At 46.5% G+C, this 6,000-nt stretch overlaps 1 protein-coding gene across 4 annotated transcripts in view; it reads right to left on the reverse strand.

Moving 5' to 3' along the window:
* ICA1 (islet cell autoantigen 1) overlaps window positions 1-3,175 on the reverse strand; it is a 75,406-nt gene extending 72,231 nt beyond the window's left edge. For 3 of the 4 annotated variants that reach the window (XM_035317594.1, XM_035317595.1, XM_035317593.1), the window contains exon 1: window positions 2,995-3,173. The gene's annotated coding sequence lies outside the window, so the exon portion shown is untranslated. Of the gene's footprint in view, window positions 1-2,994 lie in introns of all 4 variants that reach the window. The other variant, XM_035317596.1, reaches the window with a different exon arrangement.
* Between the last annotated feature and the right edge of the window lie 2,825 nt (window positions 3,176-6,000).

Here is a 6,000-nt window from a genome sequence, read left to right on the forward strand (position 1 = left end):
TCTGCCTCCCTTCTCATCTGTGCGGAAGCCAGGAAGCAATGCTATTATACCTGAGGGGGAATGATGCAGGGGGAGGGAACAGGGAAAATAATTTTCTCTAGAATCCCTCAGGAGATCATTTCACATCCATGGGTAAGAAATTTGATTAACGAAACAGTTTTAGCATGCACAGCAACAGCAATACAGGGTGATCTTCTTTCACTGCACATTGAGTCAACACGATCGATACAGGCTGCATATTCTCGATAGATGCACAGTCCACACGCAACCTCTGCTTCTCAGCCAAAGAAGCAGGAACTTCTCAGATCCTGGCACACCAGCCGACAGTTCCCTGAGCAGTGGTGATCCCTACGAAGCTGCTCGCGTTACAGACCTAAGCACTGTTTCAGTGACTTGGAACAGACAGTTCCCAAGGTTGACGTAAGTGATTGCATAACCGGCCAAAATGCCCCTCATTTTGCCACGGCTAACAATAGCCGCAGGAAAAGCTACTGTGAGACTATTACTAGCAACACATAAAAGGTCAAAGGTTTCTACTGTTCCTGACTGCTTGGCTCTTTGTTTAACATTCTTCACTCTCCGGGCTTTTGTATTTTTAATGCTTCTGCATCATGTGGTATAACTTTGTCTTTAGAGTGATTTTACGGTTGAGCAATGGCAAAACATCCTGAAGAACCAACGACTTCAGAGCAACACTTGGAGAAGATTTTGAAAAAAGTATTAAGAAGAATCTTTGAGGACATTTCTAGACATTTACTGTTAGCTGAGATATTAGCACATTTTTCTGCCAACTCATACCAACAGCTTTCAACACTAGCTTAAGAGTGAAAAGAGCTATTATTTATTCAGCTTCTCCAGAAAAGGTTACATGAGAATTCATCAGAACAATTTAGCAGCCCTGTAAAGTGTACATAGCAGAAGAACGGGCAAGACTGGTTGGCTTGAGACTCTACTAAGGGTAAAAAACCCAGCCCTGCAAAAGGGTTCAGCAGGAATTTTACTTTGCACTAAGTGACTCCTTACCTCACTCCAACAATGATAAAAATCTTGTGAAAAATAAGTAAATAAAAAGTTTAAGAAACCTTCCCTTCTGTACAGTCATAACTGATTTTTTGAACCTGCAACATTCAGTTGTGTGTATATTTGAATCTTAGCTCTCATGAAGAAGAAAATCACCTTTACCTAAAAACAATCCTTTCTCAATTAAGAAGCAGGTAAATTCCATTTACCACCATCTAACTTTTGACCGTACCATTGTTCAAACCATTCTGGAAGTAACCATATCTCACTCGTGAAGTTTAAACAGTACGGGAAATTTAGACCAAGGTTTGGCAGCCTTTAACTGCCACATCACCTTCTAGCAGAAATTGCCATGGGAAAAACCTGACTGGTTTTACCCGTTATGGCAGTTTACTACACAAGAGACCTCCGTGGCTTTATGCTAAATTCCTTTTGCAGTGGTATTAACACAAACCTTAAATCATAAAGTCAGCTCAGGTTAAACCAGTAGGCTACGCTATTCGAATAGTGTATTCAAAATGCTACTGTCTCAGTTAGATGTTCCTAGACTTCAAGATAAGCACCATCAAGAACAACTCCTAGATCAGTGCTGGAAAGACAGCACTAGCAAGCAACACTTCTACTCACTCCCTGGGAACCCTGCACGGACAGAGTTGAAAAAGAGTTGGTTATCAGGAAAAAATAAAAATAGGTGGAAGTCCATACCCAAAGCCACCACACACTACAGACTCCAAAACTCAGCCTACCATTTTCTCTGCTTAACACTTTGGCAAAGCAACCAAGCATACTTTTTTTTTTTTGTTTTGTTTTTTTTCAACAATGTCCCTGCTAGACCAGAGCAGCTTACTTCTAATAAGTTTGCTCAAGAACAAGAGCCACAGCTACCTTCTGAGACCCAAAATAAATAAAACCCTTTGATCATCTCAAAACTGAAAGGCGAAGGATAACAGAACGAGACACAAGCAAAACAAAACAAAAAACAAACAGGTGCTTCCCAGAAATAAGCTACTGCCTTGGTTTAAAGCAAGGCGCGTGGGTAGAGTGTCAAACAGAAGAACAACGCTAACGCCAACCTTCCAGAACATCCACACAGTGTAACTTGGGGGTAGGGGGGCAACTGATGTGCTCCTGAGAGTATCTAGTTCGGTTCCACGTTTATGAACTAGACCTGGACCCCCCAAGGCAAACTGAAGGCGTGCTTGAGGAGGATCCATGTAGGACCCTGGGGTGCCAGCACAGGGCACAGCACCGCGGAACAAGGGATTATTTACATTTGGTGCTGAACGTGTACACAGCGCTGGCAATAAAAGAGCACCGTGCCCTTCATCCTTTCCCCTTACTAAGAACTACCACCGCAAGTAATTTTCTTTTTTCCTTCTTTATCTTCCAGAACGATGCACCCAATGACCAACATTCAGGAGCCAGGTGGATGGATGCAGGTCAAATCTGATTACCAAGATCAACCTTTTCCAAAATACAGGTGTAGAAACAAAAGCATATATATACTTTATTTTAATTCCCATTTCATTAGCCTCGGCAGGTGGTACGAGGGACAAGGCACGAGGGCCCACCGCAGCCGGCTGGCAGGTGAGGGCCCGGCGGGGAAGGGCCCCGGCCGCTCTCCCCCCTCCTCCCCGCTCCCTGCGGGCCCGCGGCCAGAGAGGATGCCCGGGGGGAAGGCAGGCAGGAGCGGATGCGTGCAGCAATCATGGCGAGACAGCCGCCGGCAGGAGGGAGGGAGGGGATCGGCAGGCGGAGAGGACAGGCAGATGCCATCTTGCGCCTCTCCCGTTTCACCCCCGGAGGCCCCGCCGCCGAGCCCTGCCGGGCACCGCGCGCCTCGGGCCCGCCGGCCGCGCCGCCTCCTTCTTCCCACCCGCGGCTCCGGCGCTGCCCGAGCCCGGCCGCGGCAGCCGCCGGCGGAGCCCGTTCCCCCTCCAGGCTCCGGCACGGGTCCCCCCTCCCGGCACTCACCTTGCCCGCAGCCGAGCAGCGGAGGGCAGGGCAGGGCCGAACCGGAGGCGCCGCCGCCACCGCCCCTCCAGGTGTTCCAGCGCCGCCGGCGTCACAGCGGCGAACGGAGCCGCCTCTGCCGGCGCGGGCGGCCCCCGCAGCGGGGCGGAGCCGCCGCCGCCCGCCCAGCGCCCGGAGCGGGAGGGTGGCGGCCGCCGGGCCCTCGGAGCTTCCCGGCGGTGGCCTCGGGCCGGACGCGCCGCGCTTCCTCCTCCGTCCCCGCCGGGCCCCGTCCGAGGCCTGAGGGAATGTGGCAGGGAAAGGCGCACGGGTTGGGGCCCTTCGGGGGCTGCTCTCAGCCGAGTCCCTCTGCTCAGCCCCAGCCTGTCCCAGACAAGGAAATATTAAAAGGCTCCAGCTGCCCAAATCAGCTGTTGTCACAAGGGAGCCGAGTCGTGAAGGAAAAGATTGTTTGACAGGGCGGACTGGTGGCAACGGTTAGGGCAGAGGGAGAGCGATGGCTTTGAGCTGGGTCGGGAACGGCTCAGGGAGGATTTTGGAGAGAGCTGCTTCAAGTGAAGCACCTGAGTTGGATTTTAAGCTGAATTCTGAGCCTGGAATGAAAGGAGAATTTCAGAGGTGGCAATTGAAATCAGTCTGAACAGGTGGAAGGAGAAACAGGAACTGCAGGAATGGGAGTAAAGGGCTTTCCTGCTGAAATGGGACCCGTGAAGAGAGCAGCAAGTTTAGCTCAAACAAAAGCAGGAGTGAAGGAGATGAGGTAGAGTTTGAAGGGGTGAGGAGTGGACTGCGGTGTTGTGGAAAATGAGAAGGAAAGGGAAAAGAAAAAGGGTGGAAATGAGGACGCTGATGGGGATCTACCGAACCTTAGTGGTCTGAAGCATTCATGTCACTGCCTCAGTGTTTCTGTGAGGTGCAGCAGAGCCATTTCGTTGGAAGTCATAACGTCTAGACGCAGAAATGGGACGCCACTGTCAGATAGTGATGGCTGTATAACCTGAGGAATTCCAGGTAAGACGTGGAAGGTTGTGTGGTTTCCCTCTGCGGCACTGGTCTGACCACCAACAGCAGATTGCCTCCCTCCCAGTCTGTGCTGTATTCATCCAGAGATTTTTAAATCAAATGTAGGAAAACAAGGCACTTGTTAGGGTGTAGTTTATCTGACTTTAGTTTCCAATGAGTTTAATCATTCTCTTGACTGGAGTTCCCATGGCAAGGAAAGGATAACTTGCCTTACAGGTATTACTGACTTAGTTAAATTAATTATTGGTATTGCTGTTTCAAAGACAAGGCTGTTTACAAGAGTTACTTCTTTACTCCAAAGGGAAGTGGTGCTAATGAGGGACAAAAGGTCTGTCTGCCCTGGATAGGGATCTGGGATCCATTCAGCAAGATCTGACATTGGTATTTAGTCTTTTTTGTTTATAAGTGAACCTGAAGAACTTTGTGTTTTTAATGGAGTTTATGTGTGCTAATCACCCAGATTGTAGAAGGATAAACAAAGAAAATCTCACAGCACGTGAACTAAGTACTTTAACCTCTGTAGGAACAATGCCAAGACTAAAAGAGAGATTTTATTTGGTAAATTTAAACATAATACTTTTCTTAGGTGCACCAGAGTAAGGTAGGAGGGCAAGTGGTCCTGAATAAACCTTGATTCTGAAAAACATTATACTTTTCTAATTTAGGAGCTATTTTATGTCAGCGGTTATGTGTGAGTATGAATATACCTAGAATGAGGGTCTGAGTTGGGCTCATTTCTGTTTACATGAGCCTAGCATTCTGCAAGTTACAGACACCTAGTATTGTCTGTGATAATCTCTTAAATTGTAAGCTGAAATCGCTTTATAAATTTAAACAATTAATTTTAAACTTTTATTCCTTACTATATTGCAAGCATTTCTTAGTATTTTAGTATGTTTCATATAGTTTATCACCAGACATGAATGTTATAAATATAAGCAAGGGCCATCTGGTTGTTCTAGCACCTCTCTTATCTCCCATGGGGATATTTTTAGTGCAGCAGAAATACATCACTTGCAGTGGCTGTTTTCTTTACGAAATGAGGTGTACCCACTACTTTTCACAAGCTTCGTTCTTCACCAAAGCTGAATGGATGCATAAAACACCCCAAAACATGGTGCTGCATTCATTCTGTTACTGCCCTTTTTCCTCTTTGGGCATCAAAGCACTCTAGTTGCTCACATTAACTAACCAATTGATACAGTGGTCTTAAAAATGTCCAGACTCACCATTTTTGCTGTTTTATAGAGCTCCATATGCAAACTGATTCCCTGAAAGACGTCATCAGAAGCGCTGGAAGATACAAGTGAAGATAATTACAGCCCTCTGAGGTATAACTGGTAGTCACACCAAAGTTGGAAAGGTCACAGTTTATGGGGAGAGAACTGACTTCCATGCCCTCTGTCATGCAAACCTAGAGCTTTTGAAAGGGTGAATCATCGAATCATTCAGGTTGGAAAAGACCTTCATGATCATCTAATCCAACCTTTAACCTATTACTGACAAGTCCACCCCACCATGCTACTAAGTTCTATATTTTACGCTTTTCTTAAATACCTCCGGGGATGGTGACTCAACCACTTCCCTGGGCAGTGTGTTCTAATAATGCTGCACCTGTTCAGTAAAGAAATTTCTCCTAATATCCAACCTAAATGCCCCCGGCGCAACTTGAAGCCATTTCCCGTCGTCTTATCACTTGATGAACTAGCAACAAATATTATCCCTCTTCTTGTAAGGTCTTTTCTACATCTGAGCTTTGTGTTACACTATGCCCTGGCTGCATTTAATCTGTAAAAGGACAAATAAAGATTGTAATTATATGTTGAGTCAGTGAGACGTACTTTGCAGTTGTGTTTACAATATTACATTGCTACAAAAGCATACTGTGAGATATGCTTTTCTTGTCATTCATTTGGTACATTCTCCTGCATCTGCATTCTATGCTATTTATATAATTTCAACAAATGCGTGTGCTTTTTTCCT

Source organism: Oxyura jamaicensis, chromosome 2 (assembly GCF_011077185.1).
Source record: "Oxyura jamaicensis isolate SHBP4307 breed ruddy duck chromosome 2, BPBGC_Ojam_1.0, whole genome shotgun sequence".
NCBI lineage: Eukaryota > Metazoa > Chordata > Aves > Anseriformes > Anatidae > Oxyura > Oxyura jamaicensis.